The sequence below is a fragment of the Hyla sarda genome, chromosome 2, assembly GCF_029499605.1.
Source record: "Hyla sarda isolate aHylSar1 chromosome 2, aHylSar1.hap1, whole genome shotgun sequence".
Taxonomy (NCBI): Eukaryota; Metazoa; Chordata; class Amphibia; order Anura; family Hylidae; genus Hyla; species Hyla sarda.
In genome coordinates this window covers 37,699,596-37,720,656 of record NC_079190.1, presented here as the reverse complement: position 1 = coordinate 37,720,656, position 21,061 = coordinate 37,699,596, and the positions used below count along the sequence as shown (strand labels likewise).

At 47.2% G+C, this 21,061-nt stretch overlaps 1 long non-coding RNA gene across 2 annotated transcripts; it reads right to left on the bottom strand.

Moving 5' to 3' along the window:
* Positions 1-1,052: 1,052 nt before the first annotated feature.
* On the bottom strand, positions 1,053-19,377 carry LOC130358378 (uncharacterized). Of its 2 annotated transcripts, none has more exons than XR_008889498.1 (3): positions 19,261-19,377; positions 7,660-7,744; positions 1,053-1,155 (listed from the first exon to the last, which is right to left on the bottom strand). It is a non-coding gene; the product is annotated as an uncharacterized LOC130358378 (long non-coding RNA). The 2 variants fall into 2 exon arrangements; XR_008889499.1 differs by lacking the exon at positions 1,053-1,155 and adding an exon at positions 1,679-2,052.
* Positions 19,378-21,061: the final 1,684 nt, after the last annotated feature.

Here is a 21,061-nt window from a genome sequence, read left to right as displayed (position 1 = left end):
ATACCTATTATGACTTGCACAATTGGTGGCTGGCTAAATACTTTTTTGCCCCACTGTATTATCCAAACGAAATAACACAGCCGAACTCCAGCCACAACAGCTGGGATCGGAGAAGACTCAGATTATAGCAGCTAAAGGTGCTGTCCTTTAAATGGGTACTCCGCCCCTAGACATCTTATCCCCTATCCAAAGGATAGGGGACAAGATGTCAGATCGCCGGGGTCTTGCTGCTGGGGACCCCGGGGATCGCCGCTGCAGCACCCTGCTATCATTACTGCGCAGAGCGAGTTCGCTCTGCACGTAATGACGGGCAATACAGGGGCCGGAGCATCGTTACGTCACGGCTCCGTCCCTCGTGATGTCACGGCCCGCCCCCGTCAATACAAGTCTATGGGAGGGGGCGTGGCGGTCCTCACGCCCCCTGCCATAGACTTGCATTAAGGGGACGGGCCGTGATGTCATGAGGGGCGGAGCCATGACATCACGCTGCTCCGGCCCCTGTATCGCTCGTCATTACGCACAGAGCGAATTCGCTCTGTGCAGTAATGATGGCGGGGTGCCGCAGCGGCGATCCCCGGGGTCCCCAGCAGCGGGACCACGGCGATCTGACATCTTATCCCCTATCCATTGGATAGGGGATAAGATGCCAGGGGCAGAGTACCCCTTTAAAGATAACCTGATTTTTAAACAAAGCAATTCATCACAACCTCCTCATCTCCTGAAACCCACAGTGATCAGTCTACTGGCTCCAATGTTTACAAAATATGAATGTTGCTTTATTCTAAAGCATTTGCTTGTTTTGCGCCCATCTGCTTTAACTATACAAGATTTCAGGGTCAATAAGAAGACCTTTGTTTTTTTTTATAAAAATCCCATGACAATTTACAAGCTTAACTTTTCCATTAGGACATTTTTGGACAAAATTACTCAAATATATATATATATATAAAAAAAAAAAAAACTAAAAAAAAATACTTAGCTGTCCCAATCTCTGGCACATAGGGATACATAGGAATACAGATTCACGCAGACTGCTGACTCCATAGATGTGATCTGGTTTTCTTGCAGGATGGCATCAATATTTCATTATTTCCTATTCCTCGTAAAGTTGCAATTCATTTTTATAAAAATAAAAAATGTTTGCGGAGCACATTTCTAAATAAAAAAAAATAAAAATAAAAAACCTTTGCTGCAGGTCAAGAAATAGAAAAAAAAAAACATGAGCTCATATATAAAATGTGCTGACCCCTAGACATAAATCTAATAGTAATAGAACAGATCGGTTATCAGTCCTGAACAGCCCAGCACCTCCTGTGAGTCATGTACAAGGGTCATAATATTTATGGGTATGTCAAAAAATTAAAATGATTAAGTAGAAAATATCAGCAGGTTACACTATAGTGTTCAAGTACCACAAAAACCACGAGAACTAGACTAGAAATTCAATATGGGCAATGCCAAGAACGATGTAAGTCAGGGTTCACATATCATAAAAGTACATGAAAAATACAGCCGTAGAATACATGTTTAAAAATAAATAAATAAATAAGTTGTATTTTTTATGTAACAATGGGTTTAATAATAATCTATGGAAATGGGGCCAACAGTGACAAATGACGGCCACTTTTCCATAGACTTTCATTACATACCTTATGACATAAAAAGTAAAGCCATTTTTTATACCTCTATAGTATTTTTTAATGCACCCAGTCTAAGACTTCCAGCTCCATAAAAGGGATCAATGCCAGCACTGAACTACACAGGAACTCCATAAGTGCATCCTGAGGAAGGCACTCTGTGTGCCGAAACGTGTCGTCCATTGTAAAAAATAAATGTAATTTCCTGTGCTGGCTCGAGTCTCTCCATTTGTGACCTCTTTTGTGCAGCACCTCTAAGACCGTTTTTCCATTATTCTCGATTAGCTCCATAAAATGCGTTCAAGCTATTCCAATCATCTTCTAAAACAACATTGGTCATGCCCACGCATTTTGGGTTAATGTCACTTAAAGGCTATGAGAATTTTTGCAACTTCTTTAAATGGCTTCAGTATATCTAGAATAAAAAAAAAAAGTTCCACCATTTTCTGTCGAAAATTTTTGAACATTCCAAAAAAGATCCTAACTTAATCACTGGCTGAAGTCAAAGGGGCCAATGCCTGTATGTTCATGTATATTTCAGAAAATTGTAACAGCTGTGGATAGTTCATTAGCATACACGGGCACAGCCTAATGTTTTCTTTCATTGCATGGTGGCTGTTTACCCCAACAATAACACTTCATTGCCAAAAGTGTGGATGCATGGTTGGGGTTTTTACCTCGGCAACCTGTATAGTTCCTCCCCCAACCAATGGTAAACGTAAATGGGCACTGTCAGATTTAAAACTTTTATCTGTTTTGCATCTTGGCAAAACATTAACCTTTCTTATATACTTTATAATTTTTTTTAACCTGTTCAGGACGCCGGGCGTATGCATACACCCTGCATCCCGAGTCCTTAAGGGCCTGGGGAGTATACATACACCCGTGGGAATTCCGGTCCCTGCCGCTAGTCGGTTGGGGACCGGACCGGAATGCCTGCTGAAATCATTCCAACCTCCACCCCCCCCCCCCCCAATGTCGGCGATCGCAGAAAATCGCATTTCAATTCAAATTTTTTCAAAAAGCTAAAATATGTCCATTTTATGATGCCAACATAAAGTGGACATATTGTATTTGTGAATAAAAATAAAATGTATTGTGAATATCCATTTTCCTTACAAGTAGAGAGCTTCAAAGTTAGAAAAATGGTAAATTTTCTAAATTTTCAAAATGTTCATGCATAGATGCAGCTGTTCTGGAAAAAAACAAATAATGGCCCTCATTTACTATTCTAAACCCGACTTGTTTTTGTCGGATTTTTTTGGCGCATCTTTGTCTGCGACATGTCGCAGACATCGTGCGCCAGTCTGCGACACGATGCGGCATTTTTTCGCGATGGACCCGATGTGGATTCTCCCAAACCTGAAAAAGAGGCGTAACCCGACATTTCTGAGCTTTCCCACGTATTTATAAAGGTTTCCAACCCGAATTTGTTGAATTGTTGTGGATTTTTTCCCGACAACTCAGAGGAGTTTGAAACCAAAACCAACAAAACCCATGTGCGACAAACAGGATGCAACATACTAATAAATACCAGGGGAAAAAAGCAGTCGGATAAGAAAGCAAGATAGACTTACAACCCGATTTTCTAAGTAAATGAGGGCCAATATGGGCAAAATACACCCAAAACCCGGAGTGCTTCTTTAACAGGAGTTTAAGATGGCCTAGATAGACCAGGTGCTCACAACCATATTTTGGTCTGTGTGTCCTGGGATAGGCTGTATAGACAACTGCCCAGACTGACAAGGGCTGTAGAGGTGGGGAATGAGTCAGGTTGTCTAGATCAGTGGTCTTCAAACTGTTGGCTGTCCGGGCGTGCCGGGAGTTGAAGTTTTGCAACAGTTCTAGATCATAGATCCTTTGTTCTAGATCATAGATCCTCAACATATAGCTCTTCAGCTGTCTTGAGATGTTCTCATGATGTTTTATGGCTTTCTCTAAGAGTCCCAGCTTCCTTGTACAGTAGTTCGGTTGACTTCCTTAGTATGTATCCATAGTTTTTATGTGTCTCTGGATTTCCTTATTTTCTCATCATACTTGTTTGTTTTAGCCAACCAACCACAAGACCCTGGGGAAACAGACCCCAATTAAATGAAAATCAATAAGTCATATGGTCCTACTTGGCCACCACTTGAACTCAAATAGGAAATCCTTAAAATAGTTCACCGTCGTCAGCATTTCCTCCATCACCCGGGTTGGTTGGTTCTTTTGGGGATATTCCACTGGACCTCGACCCTCTCAGCCCCCACCAAATGACCCCCCCCCCACCCCAGTTCAGAAGGGAGAGATATTGATTTTCATTGGTGAATATTTATCAAAATCTGTGTAGGGGGAAGAGCGGTGCAGTTGCCCATAGAAACCAATCAGATTGTTTCTTTAATTTTTAAAAAGGTCTTTTGGAAATGAAAGTAGTAATCTGATTGGTCGCTATGGGCAACTGCACCACTCTTGCTTTACACAGGTTTTGATAAACCTCCCCATTGGATAGACCTTAAAATAAGCCTCCATATACCTCTGGGTCATCTTTCTAGCCAACTCATACCCTGCTCTGTCAGATGGCAGACTATTCCTTTTAGAAGAGACTCTGGTTTGGTAAGGTTGGGTTCACATATATATCAGGTGTCCGGCATAGTTTCCCTCCAGCATGCACCAGTGGGAAACTGATGCTAGAACTGATCCCATTTATTTAAATGTGACAGTTCACAATCATCCAGCATCCCAATTTTGATGCCGGATGGTTCAACATGCCAGATAGCCCCGAACAAGGGAATGCAGCTCGCTGCATTCCACTGTCCGGTGCCAGAAACAATGATCGCCGAATGCCATAAAACTGATGACAACTGATGCACATTGTCATCAGTTGCGGCATCAGTTGCATCAAGAATTAGGCTGAGTTAATCTATGCAGGTGTGATGGCCCAGTACAGGATGGTGTTACCCCATACCTTCCCTGACCTGTCAGGCAGTGTCCCTCTGTGTCCCAAGGGCCCCCCTGCAGTGTGTCCCCCATTGTAAATATGGTATGCATTATGCTGTGTTTTGTACCTTTAACAAGTTGTACCATGTGATATGTCATGTGATTGTTACCCAGGAGGTACCAGTGACCAGATGACCCCAAGAGTGACCTATGGGCTCCCTGCTAGTCTCCCCCATATAATCCCTGGGTGGAGCTTGCTTCTGTCTCTTGGAGCTTAGAGCTCTTTGTGCTGAGGTGCAGGCAAGTCGGACAGTGTCCGGAGCATTGGAGGCCTCAAGTCAAGTCCTGCAGCCACAAGTCAAGTACAAGTAAGATAAAGTCTCCATCCTATCAGTCACAAGTCAGTCAAGTCAAGTCATCTGTCTACCCAGCGTGGCCTGCACTAAATTCTTCCATCCAAGTCCCAGCAAGCTTGTGAAGTCTCTGTGTCACTGGTCACCTCCTTGGGCCCTGGCTGTACTGTATAGACTTTACCAACTGTCTTCCCTCAGTAAAGCAACCATTGTCCGTAACTTGGCGTGGAGTCTTTATTGCCCCCCCCCCGTGCCTACCCCAGGATCCAGCGGTATACCTTCGGGGGGTTATAGACTAAACTACAGCCCGGTATCACGAATACAAGGGGTTAATGGCATCTGCCCCTAGGGTAACAACATCTGCCCTGCATCACATCCCGCCTCATCACACAGGACACCAGACATATGTGAACCCAGCCTTAGTGAGAGAGTGCATTTTTTCCCATGAATGATTGTCTGAATATAAGTCTACATACACCCCTGGGTCTCTTCAATAGAATCAATGCCTCCTGTGCTGTATCTATCACATCTCTATATCCAGGCTGTACACAGTGATCCCTCAACTTACAATGGCCTCAACATACAATAGTTTCTACATACAATGGTCTTTTCTGGACCATTGTAACTTAAAGGACATCTGCAGCGTGATTAACACTTATCCCCTATCCACAGGATAGGGCATAAGCGTTTGATCGCGGGGGGTCCGACCGCTGGGACCCCCTGTGATCTCCTGTACGGGGCCGTGGCTGTCCCATGCAGGGGGCGTGCATGCCGCAGCATGACGTTGCAGCCTCCATACATCTCTATGGGAGAGGCGGGGAGGCAGCGTTCGTTCCTCCCCGCCTCCCCCATAGAACTGTATGGGGACGGGGAGGATATGGGGCGTCACCGTCGAATTCTAGGACGACGCTACGTCACCATGAACGCTAATGGCAGTGCCCCATTAGGGAGATCGAGGGGGGTCCCAGCGGTCGGACCCCCCGCGATCAAACACTTATCCCCTATCTCGTAGATAGGGGATAAGTGTATATTGTGCTGCAGTTGTCCTTTAAAACCATACTCAACATACAATGCTACAGACAGTCCAGATCTGTGAAATGTGTCAATTGCTGGAAAAACTGACCAATCAGAATGGACATTTTACTATTGGTAAAACACCTGTATTACTGAATTCCTGTCTGGTAGCTCCTCCTACAGTACAGGGAGGTATTACATGTTCTGTACTCTTTACCTATGCCCCAGTTAGCTGCTCCTGTGGAAACCAGGTGAGGGCGGCTCCATTTTACTTTTGTGGTGGCCCAGTCCAGGAGTTGCACCCCATGTACCCTGGCTGCCTCGTCCGGCAGACTCCAAAAAGTGACCCCTGCCCCCCCCCCCCACTGCACTTATGTTGTACCTACTCCCTTAAATGCCTATGTTATAGAGTATAATGTACATAAAATGTGTTATAGCTTAAAGACCTGTTGTCATGTGATTGTAACCCAGTGAGGTATCAGTGACCATGTGACCTAATGGTGACCTATGGGATTCCTCCTAGTCTCCCCCATATAAGCCCTGGGTGGAGCTAGCTCTTACTCTCTTGGCTCTTGTATGGCTGAGTTGCAGTGAGGTCAAGTCCTAGGTGTGCGTCTGGGGCCCAGAGGAGGCCTAAAGTCAGTCAAGCAGCCATGGATTCTCAAGTCCATTGCCCCAGAGGTCAAGTCAAAGCCTGATAAGCTACAGAAGGGGTGAAGTCAGCCATAGTCTGTCATAGTCAAGTCAGTCCAAGTCATCCTGTCTCAAGTCAGCGTGGCCTGCATCCAAAAGTCCACTATAAGTCCCAGCAAGCCCTAAGGTCTCTGAAGTCACTGGTCACCTCAGTGGGCATGGCCAAGCTGTAAAGACTGTTACACCTGTCTGACTCAGTAAAGCTGCCGTTGTTCCATAACTTGCCATTGGAGTCATTATTTGCCCCCGCACCTAGCCCAGGATACAGCGGTATTCCTTCGGGAGGATAAACCACGCCCTGGTGTCATGAACACAAGGGGTTAATGCCATCTGCCCCTAGGGTCATGCCATCTGCCCTCACCACAACTTTTGGCGTCCAACGAACAGGATATGGATGTGCGCCTTATGCAGAAAATACCCCCAGCCTGAACTGTGTCCAGTATTGCATAGTAAAATTTGCATGTCGATACAAACAGAGTTTGCGCCAGAAAATGTACGGGACTTTGTCAGTGAAAAGTGTTTAATCCGAGGCACTTGTGAAATAGAGGGGGAGGTGAAGTAAAGACTGTTATCTGCCGTTGTGAACTGTATAGAGTCTGTACCTGGAAGAGTTAACTTGGTCTGGTGTTTCCCGCGTGTGCGGTCGCAGCTCCGCCCCATCAGTCCCCATCGGTGAGGCCTTTTCAGTACAGCGAGGAGGAACCCAAGAGCCGCTGTGTGTTGAGGACCGGTCCTCAGGAAAAGTCACCAGGTCCAACCCCCGAATGACCTAAATCAGGACTCTCACTGTATGTCGCCTCATGCCCTTTGTAAAAGTCGTTGTAGAAGGTGTACCTTTAGAGGCGTTGATAGATACAGAATCACAAGTGTCTACTATATCTAAATGTGTTTTCAATCAGCATTGGGATGCTAGTTTGCTATGTGAGTAAGATGATGTTAATTTAGGGTAGTAGCAGGTAATGGGCAACCAGTCCCCAGACTTGGATACTGGGAGCAGAATCAATAAACACAAATCCACCAAATCCACCATCCGCTGCGGTAATTACCTGATACCTGTTCCATTCCATTTCAAAGAGAAAGGTCACTCCATCTCCCAACTAAAATTACAGGTAATCGAGCAAGTCACTTTACCTAAAAGAGGGGGTGATATAAAAAAATGTTTATTATTTAGGGAAACCTTTTGGATTCACACCCTACAAACTTTAGAACCAAGAGGGCTAAATAGGGAATATGAAATAACCAGCCTACTGTGAATCTCTTCCTGACCTCTGTTTTTTCTTTTTAGCTATCACAAGCTCGGTCTGATCCTGGCAATCGGGGAGGTGGGTTGGCTTAGTCTGTCCCCTCGGCTGATGGGTATGTTTTCTATGTCTGAGTTTGTATACCTTCGCGATACCAGTATACAACTTGGTCTCTTGGTAGACCATATGGTTCTTGTTACGCCGAGCGCTCCGGGTCCCCGCTCCTCCCCGGAGCGCTCGCTACACCCTCGCTACTGCAGCGCTCCGGTCAGATCCACTGACCCGGTGCGCTGCGATACCGCCTCCAGCCGGGATGCGATTCGCGATGCGGGTGGCGCCCGCTCGCGATGCGCACCCCGGCTCCCGTACCTGACTCGCTCTCCGTCGGTCCTGTCCCGGCGCGCGCGGCCCCGCTCCCTAGGGCGTGCGCGCGCCGGGTCTCTGCGATTTAAAGGGCCACTGCGCCGCTGATTGGCGCAGTGGTTCTAATTAGTGTGTTCACCTGTGCACTCCCTATTTATACCTCACTTCCCCTGCACTCCCTCGCCGGATCTTGTTGCCATTGTGCCAGTGAAAGCGTTTCCTTGTGTGTTCCTAGCCTGTGTTCCAGACCTCCTGCCGTTGCCCCTGACTACGATCCTTGCTGCCTGCCCCGACCTTCTGCTACGTCCGACCTTGCTTCTGTCTACTCCCTTGTACCGCGCCTATCTTCAGCAGTCAGAGAGGTTGAGCCGTTGCTAGTGGATACGACCTGGTCACTACCGCCGCAGCAAGACCATCCCGCTTTGCGGCTGGCTCTGGTGAAAACCAGTAGTGACTTAGAACCGGTCCACTAGCACGGTCCACGCCAATCCCTCTCTGGCACAGAGGATCCACCTCCTGCCAGCCGGCATCGTGACAGTAGATCCGGCCATGGATCCCGCTGAAGTTCCTCTGCCAGTTGTCGCCGACCTCACCACGGTGGTCGCCCAGCAGTCACAACAGATAGCGCAACAAGGCCACCAGCTGTCTCAACTGACCGTGATGCTACAGCAGTTACTACCACAGCTTCAGCAATCATCTCCTCCGCCAGCTCCTGCACCTCCTCCGCAGCGAGTGGCCGCTCCAGGCCTACGACTATCCTTGCCGGATAAATTTGATGGGGACTCTAAATTTTGCCGTGGCTTTCTTTCCCAATGTTCCCTGCACTTGGAGTTGATGTCGGACCAGTTTCCTACTGAAAGGTCTAAGGTGGCTTTCGTAGTCAGCCTTCTGTCTGGAAAAGCTCTGTCATGGGCCACTCCGCTCTGGGACCGCAATGACCCCGTCACTGCCTCTGTACACTCCTTCTTCTCAGAAATTCGAAGTGTCTTTGAGGAACCTGCCCGAGCCTCTTCTGCTGAGACTGCCCTGTTGAACCTGGTCCAGGGTAATTCTTCCGTTGGCGAGTACGCCGAACAATTCCGTACTCTTGCTTCAGAACTATCCTGGAATAATGAGGCCCTCTGCGCGACCTTTAAAAAAGGCCTATCCAGCAACATTAAAGATGTTCTGGCCGCACGAGAAATCCCTGCTAACCTACATGAACTCATTCATCTAGCCACTCGCATTGACATGCGTTTTTCCGAAAGGCGTCAGGAGCTCCGCCAGGATATGGACTTTGTTCGCACGAGGCGTTTTCTCTCCCCGGCTCCTCTCTCCTCTGGTCCCCTGCAATCCGTTCCTGTGCCTCCCGCCGTGGAGGCTATGCAGGTCGACCGGTCTGGCCTGACACCTCAAGAGAGGACACGACGCCGCATGGAGAATCTCTGCCTGTACTGTGCCGGTACCGAACACTTCCTGAAGGATTGTCCTATCCGTCCTCCCCGCCTGGAAAGACGTACGCTGACTCCGCACAAAGGTGAGACAGTCCTTGATGTCAACTCTGCTTCTCCACGTCTTACTGTGCCTGTGCGGATATCTGCCTCTACCTTCTCCTTCTCTACTATGGCCTTCTTGGATTCCGGATCTGCAGGAAATTTTATTCTGGCCTCTCTCATCAACAGGTTCAACATCCCGGTGACCAGTCTCGCCAGACCCCTCTACATCAATTGTGTTAACAACGAAAGATTGGACTGTACCATACGTCTCCGCACGGAGCCCCTCCTAATGTGCATCGGACCTCATCATGAGAAAATTGAATTTTTGGTCCTCCCCAATTGCACTTCCGAAATTCTCCTTGGACTACCCTGGCTTCAACACCATTCCCCAACCCTGGATTGGTCCACTGGGGAGATCAAGAGTTGGGGCCCCTCTTGTTTCAAGGACTGCCTTAAACCGGTTCCCAGTACTCCTTGCCGTGACTCTGTGGTTCCCCCTGTAACCGGTCTCCCTAAGGCCTATATGGACTTTGCGGATGTTTTTTGCAAAAAACAAGCTGAGACTCTACCTCCTCACAGGCCTTATGACTGTCCTATTGACCTCCTCCGGGGCACTACTCCACCCCGGGGCAGAATTTATCCTCTCTCTGCCCCAGAGACTCTTGCTATGTCTGAGTACATCCAGGAAAATTTAAAAAAGGGCTTTATCCGCAAATCCTCCTCTCCTGCCGGAGCCGGATTTTTCTTTGTGTCCAAAAAAGATGGCTCCCTACGTCCTTGCATTGACTACCGCGGTCTTAATAAAATCACGGTAAAGAACCGCTACCCCCTACCTCTCATCTCTGAACTCTTTGATCGCCTCCAAGGTGCCCACATCTTTACCAAACTGGACTTAAGAGGTGCTTATAATCTCATCTGCATCAGAGAGGGGGATGAATGGAAAACGGCATTTAACACCAGAGATGGACACTTTGAGTATCTGGTCATGCCCTTTGGCCTGTGCAACGCCCCTGCCGTCTTCCAAGACTTTGTTAATGAAATTTTTCGTGATCTCTTATACTCCTGTGTTGTTGTATATCTGGACGATATCCTGATTTTTTCTGCCAATCTAGAAGAACACCGCCAGCATGTCCGTATGGTTCTTCAGAGACTTCGTGACAATCAACTTTATGCCAAGATGGAGAAATGTCTGTTTGAATGCCAAATCTCTTCCTTTCCTAGGATACTTGGTCTCTGGCCAGGGACTACAAATGGATCCAGACAAACTCTCTGCCGTTTTAGATTGGCCACGCCCCTCCGGACTCCGTGCTATCCAACGTTTTTTGGGGTTCGCCAATTATTACAGACAATTTATTCCACATTTTTCTACCATTGTGGCCCCTATCGTGGCTTTAACAAAAAAGAATGCCAATCCTAAGTCATGGCCTCCTCAAGCGGAAGACGCCTTTAAACAGCTCAAGTCTGCCTTTTCTTCGGCTCCCGTGCTCTCCAGACCTGACCCATCTAAACCCTTCCTATTGGAGGTTGATGCCTCCTCAGTAGGAGCTGGAGCAGTCCTTCTACAAAAAAATTCTTCCGGGCATGCTGTTACTTGTGGTTTTTTTTCTAGGACCTTCTCTCCGGCGGAGAGGAACTACTCCATCGGGGATCGAGAGCTTCTAGCCATTAAATTAGCACTTGAGGAATGGAGGCATCTGCTGGAGGGATCAAGATTTCCAGTTATTATTTACACCGATCACAAGAACCTCTCCTATCTCCAGTCTGCCCAACGGCTGAATCCTCGCCAGGCCAGGTGGTCTCTGTTCTTTGCCCGATTTAATTTTGAAATTCACTTTCGCCCTGCCGATAAGAACATTAGGGCCGATGCTCTTTCTCGTTCCTCGGATGCCTCGGAAGTAGAGCTCTCTCCGCAACACATCATTCCTCCTGACTGCCTGATCTCCACTTCTCCAGCCTCCATCAGGCAAACTCCTCCAGGGAAGACCTTCGTCTCTCCACGCCAACGCCTCGGAATCCTCAAATGGGGTCACTCCTCCCATCTCGCAGGTCATGCGGGCATCAAGAAATCCGTGCAACTCATCTCTCGTTTCTATTGGTGGCCGACTCTGGAGACGGATGTCGTGGATTTTGTGCGTGCCTGCACTGTCTGTGCCCGGGATAAGACTCCTCGCCAGAAGCCCGCTGGTCTTCTTCATCCTCTGCCTGTCCCCGAACAGCCTTGGTCTCTGATTGGTATGGACTTTATTACAGACTTACCCCCATCCCGTGGCAACACTGTTGTTTGGGTGGTCGTTGATCGATTCTCCAAAATGGCACATTTCATCCCTCTTCCTGGTCTTCCTTCAGCGCCTCAGTTGGCTAAACAATTTTTTGTACACATTTTTCGTCTTCACGGGTTGCCCACGCAGATCGTCTCGGATAGAGGCATCCAATTCGTGTCAAAATTCTGGAGGGCTGTCTGTAAACAACTCAAGATTAAATTAAACTTTTCTTCTGCATATCATCCTCAATCCAATGGGCAAGTAGAAAGAATTAACCAGGTCTTGGGTGATTATTTACGGCATTTTGTTTCCTCCCGCCAGGATGACTGGGCAGATCTTCTACCATGGGCCGAATTCTCGTATAACTTCAGAATCTCTGAATCTTCCTCCAAATCCCCATTTTTCGTGGTGTACGGCCGTCACCCTCTTCCCCCCCTCCCTACCCCCTTGCCCTCTGGTTTGCCCGCTGTGGATGAAATATCTCGTGATCTTTCCACCATATGGAAAGAGACCCAAAATTCTCTCTTACAGGCTTCATCACGCATGAAGAAGTTTGCTGATAAAAAAAGAAGAGCTCCTCCCATTTTTTCTCCTGGAGACAAGGTATGGCTCTCCGCTAAATATGTCCGCTTCCGTGTCCCTAGCTACAAATTGGGACCATGCTATCTTGGTCCTTTCAAAATTTTGTGCCAGATTAATCCTGTCTCTTACAAACTTCTTCTTCCTCCTTCTCTTCGTATTCCTAATGCCTTTCACGTTTCTCTTCTTAAACCACTCATCATCAACCGTTTCTCTCCCAAACTTGTTTCTCCCACTCCTGTTTCCGGCTCCTCGGACATCTTCTCCGTAAAGGAGATACTGGCCTCCAAGAAGGTCAGAGGGAAAACTTTTTTTTTAGTTGATTGGGAGGGTTGTGGTCCTGAAGAGAGATCCTGGGAACCTGAGGACAATATCCTAGACAAAAGTCTGCTCCTCAGGTTCTCAGGCTCTAAGAAGAGGGGGAGACCCAAGGGGGGGGGTACTGTTACGCCGAGCGCTCCGGGTCCCCGCTCCTCCCCGGAGCGCTCGCTACACCCTCGCTACTGCAGCGCTCCGGTCAGATCCACTGACCCGGTGCGCTGCGATACCGCCTCCAGCCGGGATGCGATTCGCGATGCGGGTGGCGCCCGCTCGCGATGCGCACCCCGGCTCCCGTACCTGACTCGCTCTCCGTCGGTCCTGTCCCGGCGCGCGCGGCCCCGCTCCCTAGGGCGCGCGCGCGCCGGGTCTCTGCGATTTAAAGGGCCACTGCGCCGCTGATTGGCGCAGTGGTTCTAATTAGTGTGTTCACCTGTGCACTCCCTATTTATACCTCACTTCCCCTGCACTCCCTCGCCGGATCTTGTTGCCATTGTGCCAGTGAAAGCGTTTCCTTGTGTGTTCCTAGCCTGTGTTCCAGACCTCCTGCCGTTGCCCCTGACTACGATCCTTGCTGCCTGCCCCGACCTTCTGCTACGTCCGACCTTGCTTCTGTCTACTCCCTTGTACCGCGCCTATCTTCAGCAGTCAGAGAGGTTGAGCCGTTGCTAGTGGATACGACCTGGTCACTACCGCCGCAGCAAGACCATCCCGCTTTGCGGCAGGCTCTGGTGAAAACCAGTAGTGACTTAGAACCGGTCCACTAGCACGGTCCACGCCAATCCCTCTCTGGCACAGAGGATCCACCTCCTGCCAGCCGGCATCGTGACAGTTCTGCTACTATGTGGCTATGTGGCTACAATGTCACTTGTTGCCTCATCTACATTACTTATTTCTCCTCGTGACCACCAGTTGATTGTTGGAATTTTATTCTAGGATGATATATGGATGCTATATGGATGCTATGCTGCTATTATTAGCCATCTGCCTTGCCTGACATTATATCTACCTCGCACTGTTAAATTTTCAGATATGAGATCACACCACCATTATTTTCTGTGACCAGATCCCATTATTACATATGTTCTGCTGGATCCTCTCTGTCATTCAGTAGGTGACCAGCTCCAGCTGGATGCGCGGCTGCGCTCTATCCCCCATTTGAAATGACAGGATTTTTATTGCGCCGCTGTTCACTGCCAGATGCGAGCGGTCTCCTTAGGTCTTAGCACCTTACCGCCATAGGCGTTTGCATCTCGTCCTCGGATTGTTTCCAGCTGCGCCAACTCCCCCTGCCGGGGGAGCGCGCACAGCACCGCGTCCGTCCAGCAGTGAACCGCTAGATCATTGTTATTTCCTGATGTTTTTTTATTCCCCGTTGCTGCTCTCGAGTGGGATGATGTGCACATTTTTCTTGTTACTATGTATGAATTACACTGCTACATGACATTGTGTTTACATATAACGCTTTGTGTTTACATATGACGCCTTGTTGATATGTTACCATGACAACGTGACGTCACTCCCGGCGTGCCGGCTAGTGGAAGTGACGTCACTTTAGGGCGCTTCCTCGTGCATATAACTGTGAGTGATCCAGTTGACATCAGAGGAAGGCTAAGTGCCGAAACGCGTCCTGTGACTTGGATATACAATAAAATATCAATTGCTTGCATCGGTGAGTGCTGGGACCTCCTTCATTATATTGTCAAGAAGATGCTGACTGACATGATAGAGGTGGATGTAATACAATATAGTCAGAGTCCCTGGGTCACTTTTCCTGGTCAAAAAGAAAGAAGGAACCATACGCTTCTGTGTCGACTACAGGAAGCTGTTTGTCACACGTAAGGATGCTTATCCTTTGTCAAGGATTGAGGAGTTGATTTCGGCCCTCAGGTCTGCTGCTTACTTCTCCACACTGGATTTGACCAGAGGATACTGGCAAAGACTGCCTTCGTGACACCCATGGGGTTGTTCGAGTTTAAAAAGTATACCATTCAGGCTATGTAATGCCCCTGCTACGTTCCAGCGTTTGATGGAAAGGTGCCTGGGTCATTTGAATTTCCAAAGTGTCTTTTTATACCTAGACATGTCATTGTGTATTCTAAGTCCTACCAGGAACACCTCAGTCATCTGTCAGATGTCTTTCAAGTCTTGATCAAGCATGGGTTGAAGATCAAACCATCAAAGTGTCACTTGCTCAAACCACAAGTCCATTATTTGGGACATGTTATCAGCGCAGAGGGAGTCCAGCCAAACCCTGAAAAGGTGGATGCTGTAAAGAACTGGCCTACCCCGTGCATGGTGAAAGATGTCAGGCAACTACCGCCACTTCATTCCACACTTCGTCCAAATTGCAGAACCCCTCACAGCTCTCCTACGGGGTACGGTGAAGGAGAACTACAATGAAAGACTACCCATTGAATGGGCTGAAAAGCAAGAAACAGTGTTCCGAGCTCTTAAACGTCTGCTGAAAGAACCACCCATCTTGGCGTATTCAGACTACAGTCAGCCGTTCTGGCTATGTACCGATGCCAGTTTTGAAGGTCTGGGAGCTGTCCTGTCCCAAGTCCAGGAAGGACAAGAGCGAGTAATTGCCTATGCCAGTCGTACCCTGCAAGAAACAGAGAAGAACGATGATAATTACAGCTCATTCCAGTTGGAACTTCTTGCCCTGGTATGGGCCTTGACCTAAAAGTTCAAAGACTATTTGGCTGCCACGCCTTTTACTGTCTACACGGATAATAACTCATTGGCCCACTTGAACACAGCCAAGTTGAGTGCTATCGAACAGCGTTGGGCTCCAAGATTAGCCAATTACAGTTTCACCATCAAGTACAGAAGCGACAAGTCCAATGTCAATGCCGATGTACTGTCTTGGATGACCCATGGCGAAGAGGCACCGTCAAAGACGTGTGGGAAGACATGGAGATGCCCCCATTTTATCAACGGTTCGTGTACCAGAATGTTGTGACCGCCCTCATGGACAGTGAACCAAGGTCCAAAAAGGTTAAAGAAGACCTATACACCTCGAAGACTCTTCAGGACGAAAGTCGAGTCATGGGGGATCTGTTGGACTACCTTCTGGCGAAAAAGGTACCAACACGTCTACGCCGGGCCCAGTGTCATTATGAATTGAAATGTCTGTGGTGACAGAGAAAGCTACTGTTTGTGCACTGGTCCCTGGTGATCGACTTCATCAGATTCTGGTTCCCCGAAGAGATGCAGCGATTGTCCTCAACTCATACCATGACCAGTCAGGACACTTTGGAGTCCACAAGACTGAAGCCACTGTCAGGCAAAGGTTCTATTGGACCAGAATGCGGAGCAACATTGAAAAATGGTGCAGTAAATGTTCTGTCTGTAACGTTACCAAGAATGTGTGCAAGGCCGAAAGAGCACGCCTCCATTCCATCTAGAGTCACAGACCCAACCAGTTGGTCACACTAGACCATGTGAAATTGTCTCCTACCCGGTCCAGGTACACTTATGCTCTCACCATAGTGGATCATTATCCCAAGTGGGTTGTCGTTGTACCTGTCAAAGATCTCATAGCCAAGACAGCGGCTCAGATGTTCTACTCCAAATGGGTGCAAACCCTTTGGTGTCCGGAGTCTGTCTTAACTGACCGTGGAACGGCCTTCTAGGCCTGACTCCAAGAACTGTGTCAATTTCATGACAGCAAGAAACTCAGGGGAATGGGCTCTGTGAATGTATCAACCAAGTCTTCATCCACATGCTGCAAGCAGCTTCTGTATCAAGACAAGAAGCATGGCCCCTGTTATTGCCCAAGTTGTTGGAAATCAACAATACAGTACACTGTTGCACCGGATATACCCCCTTCTTCTTGATGATGGGTTGACATGGGCAACTGCTGAAAGACCAAACGTTTGGATTGCAGGCCCCGATCAACAATTCTCCACAAGCGTCCCTGGAGTCGGTCTACAACCATCAGAGGAGGATTCAAGAGGCCAAGGAGATTGTCAACAAGAAAATGGGCGAGGCACAACAAAGACAACAAGAAGACTATTACCGCCATGCCTCTGCCAAAGCACTCAAGGTGGGCGATAAAGTCTGGCTACGGAAGTTCCCGAGAACTAAAATGTTAGTCTCCATCTGGGAGACAGAACCCTATATGGTGACGGCCATACCCTATCCTGAGTCCGATGTATACGAAGTACAGAAGCCTGGGTATGAGCCACAAGTCATCCACTGAAATCATGTCAAGCTCTGTCTCAAAGAAGATCTACCAGTGCTCCCAGCACCGTCTCCTCCAGATGTCCGACCTGCGAGGGAGTATGTTTCTGGCAAGGGGATCCATCCATCCATGGATTTCCCCATGTTTTCTCCGAAACAGCCAGCATTCTTCTGCATATCGCCAACCCCGGGACTAGTTCAGCCAGCTCCGGCCTATATACCTGTCTCCAGAGTGCCGACCATGTCTCCAATGTCTCAAGCACAAATGCCAGCGACCCTGAGTCCAGCAAGTTCTGAACCAATTCCAGCTCCTGACTTCGCTGAAGGAGAGCCGGCTGAAGCTCTAGAAGTTGCAAGGGTTCCAGATTCCCCAGAGGTGGTGCTGCATAGATCCCAAAGGTCAACTCAGGGACAGTTCCCAGCTAGTTACCGAGAGTGATAGTACCTTTGTATATTTAGCCAGTCTACCATAGATAATGCTAATGTCATGTATAGTGTTTTGTATATAAACTAGTCAAGTGTCATGCCTAGTTAGGACTGTAACTAAAATGTATATTATCCAGTTCACACATAGTCAGAAATGTCTAACCATTTTTCCTGTTGATTGTGTACAGGGTACTCTACTGGCCATAGGGTTCCCATGAAGCATAGGTGAAACATGTATAGAGGCAGAGTTACCATGTATGACTCCATACAGTGACCCCTGCCCCCCCCCCTGCACTTATGTTCTACCTACTCCCTCAAATACCTATGTTATACAGTATAATGTACATAAAATGTGTTATAGCTTTAAGACCTGTTGTCGTGTTATTAACCTGTTGTCATGTGATTGTAACCCAGTGAAGTATCCGTGACCATGTCACCTAAGGGTGACCTATGGGACCCCTCCTTATCTCCCCAGCACTGGATGGAGCTATCTCTTACTCTCTTCGCTCTTAGAGTCTTGTATGCTGAGTTGCAGTGAGGTCAAGTCCTAAGTGTGTGTCCGGAGTCCAGAGGAGGCCTAAAGTCAGTCAAGCAGCCATGGATTCTCAAGTCCATTTCCCCACAGGTCCAGTCAAAGCCTGGTAGGTTACAGAAGGGGTGAAGTCAGCCATAGTCTGTCATAGTCAAGTCAGTCCAAGTCATCCAGTCTCAAGTCAGCGTGGTCTGCATCCAAATTGTCCAAGTTCATTATAAGTCCCAGCAAGCCCTAAGGTCTCTGAAGTCACTGGTCACCTTCGTGGGCCTAGCCAAGCTATATACACTGTGACACCTGTCTGACTCAGTAAAGCTGCCGTTGTTCCGTAACTTGGCATCTGAGTCATTATTTGCCCCCCGTACCTAGCCCAGGATCCAGCAGTATTTCTGCGGGTGGTGTAGAGGATAAACCTCGCCCTAGTGTCATAAACACAAGGGGTTAATGCCATCTGCCCTCACCACACTTTTTTAGGACTTTGCGTGCACTATACAGGACCCTGAAGAAGCTCCTGTACTCAACATAGACAGTGATTTACAGCTCCCAGCAGATCCTTCTTACTTTTATATGTAAGGATTTGCTTTATCTATATTAGTTATCTACTTATTTTTGCTTAATCCTCACTTTTTCCTATTTTTGGATGACAGTTTGGTGGCTTCAGAACCAATTACCAGCTTACAATAGAGTGATGGTCTCAATCTACAATGGTTTCAACATATAATGGACGTCCTGGAACCAATTAATATTGTACCTTGAGGGACCACTGTATTGCTCTGTACCGATGAGGAGCAAGAAACCCGAAACAGTTGTCTACATACAGGTCACTCTTTTACTTTTAATTAACCTTTAATTTCATTTTAACCGATAAAATTAGAATACAACAATGAAAAGAGGCCAGAACGTAGTCACGTAGTGGCTACGTTTGGTCCATTGAAATAAATGAAGCCCACTGCGGTACAACACGGTATATATCAGCATTCATCAGCATGGGGCCCATCGAACTACGTCAGTGATTCTGAATCTCTCTGACACTGAAACCCTTGCATGCTCACTGTGTCGTAATAAACAATGATGGCGCAAGCTCTGGCTAACCACACAGGGCCGTTGGTGAGTCAATCAACATGAGGAGTGAGTTTGATGTTAGCAGACCCTGAGCCACGCCTCTCTGACACTTGGGCATGGTATAAGAATCATTTTTTTATTGATATAAAATCTCCATAAAAAAGACCACTACGGGTCCCTATACCATCCAGAACATTACCTGTCCAGCTGCATCATCATCTTAGTCCCAGCTGAAGAACAGTGGGACAAAGTCCAGGAAGTGAGGGCGGGACTAGATCTCATCTGTGCTCACTCCTGTCCTATCAGATGCCTGTCTAAAAAAGAGAGAGGGGTTTTTAGAGTAGCCTGCAGTAATTGAATAAAGAGACCCAGTACAGCAGACTGAGGGAGGAAGTGAATCCATGGTGAGTGAGGGCAGGCTCAGTGCTTGCCTCAGACATGCCCCATCCTGAGCAGTGGATGTAAGAATGAGTGAGCAGAAGCAGAACTGAGGGATTTGTGAAACAAAGTAAAGTAAAGAATCTGCATGAACTAATGAGTGGATGCATATGGATGCATAATTTTTTTCTGTGATATGACCACCAGTCATGTACAGTGTTGAGCGTGAATATTCGAAATGCTAATTTTTACCATGAATATTCGCAATTCGCACTTCGCAATTTAGAATATTTAGAATATAGTGATACATATTCGTAATGATGAATATTTTTTTTTACATTTGTTTTTTTGCGAATATGTGAATATATGCGAATATGTGAATATTCACGAATATGCAAATATTCCCAAATACCAGCACTTCCAGTCAGAGAACACTGATCCCTCCCTTCTTTTAGTTCAAAGATACAATCGCGCAAGCGCACCATGCGAATTTCATTACAAATTTTTCACATGAAAAAAAAAAAGAACGAACATATATAAATTTGCCAAATATCGCAAATTCTAATATGGCCAATGCAGCTCATCACTAGTCATGTAGTGAAAGGCAGGGCAGGTCCTCCAAACAGACTTCCTTTATAACTGTTCTCCATTGTAGCATAGAGATGAGGTGGCAGAAAGTGACTAAATTTCCAATTAAATTCTAGAATAACAAGAAATGATAATTTGTTATCAGCATTACTGGATATGTTTCATTATATAAATACTAATATAGATCATATCATCTAGCCATAAAAATGACTCCTAATCAGAAGTTATTTAAGAAAATGACTATTATAGAAAATATGTGATATTGCCAGATAGAGTTGATTTATATGGTGGGGGTGGGAAGGGATAGGGCAGAATAGGGCAGAACATAATAATAACATTATTTATACGCTGCATTGTGTTTCTTTTGAAAGTAGAGACAAAATCCTAAGACATAAAGGGACATAATATACTAAAAAGAGAATCAGTGAGAAGACAATGAGACGACTATTAACGTTCAGCTTTGCACTCGCATTAATTTGTTAAAAATATTCAGAGAACAGGAACAAAAAAGGCGAAAGACCGAAAATTCTTCTCTAAATTATTCTCATTTTTTTCATCCACAAGATTAAAGGAAATAAACTAAAATAAGCATCACAATATGAAGATTAGTTTTTTTCCAATATGAGTATTTGGGTTATTATTGGCTTGTTTCTTAAAGGAACTGTGCACTTTGGAAAACTGGGTGTGACTGAGCATTCAAGGGTACGTTCACACGAGCGGATCCCCAGCGCGTATTACACTGCGGATCCGCCGCTGAAGGACCGCTGTATGCTGCCTTTACAGGTGCCTGCTTGGAGCGGCAATATGCTGCTACAAGCAGACACACTGAGGCGATGTGCGAGTCGCTGCGCATGCACGGTGTACTCTCACACATCACCACCGCTCCCCCTGCTCTATGAGCTAGGCCGTGAGCAGCCACGATGTGCGAGTATACTGGGCATGCGCACGGCAATCTCACTGTTACGCCGAGCGCTCCGGGTCCCCGCTCCTCCCCGGAGCGCTCGCTACACTCTCCTCACTGCAGCGCTCCGGTC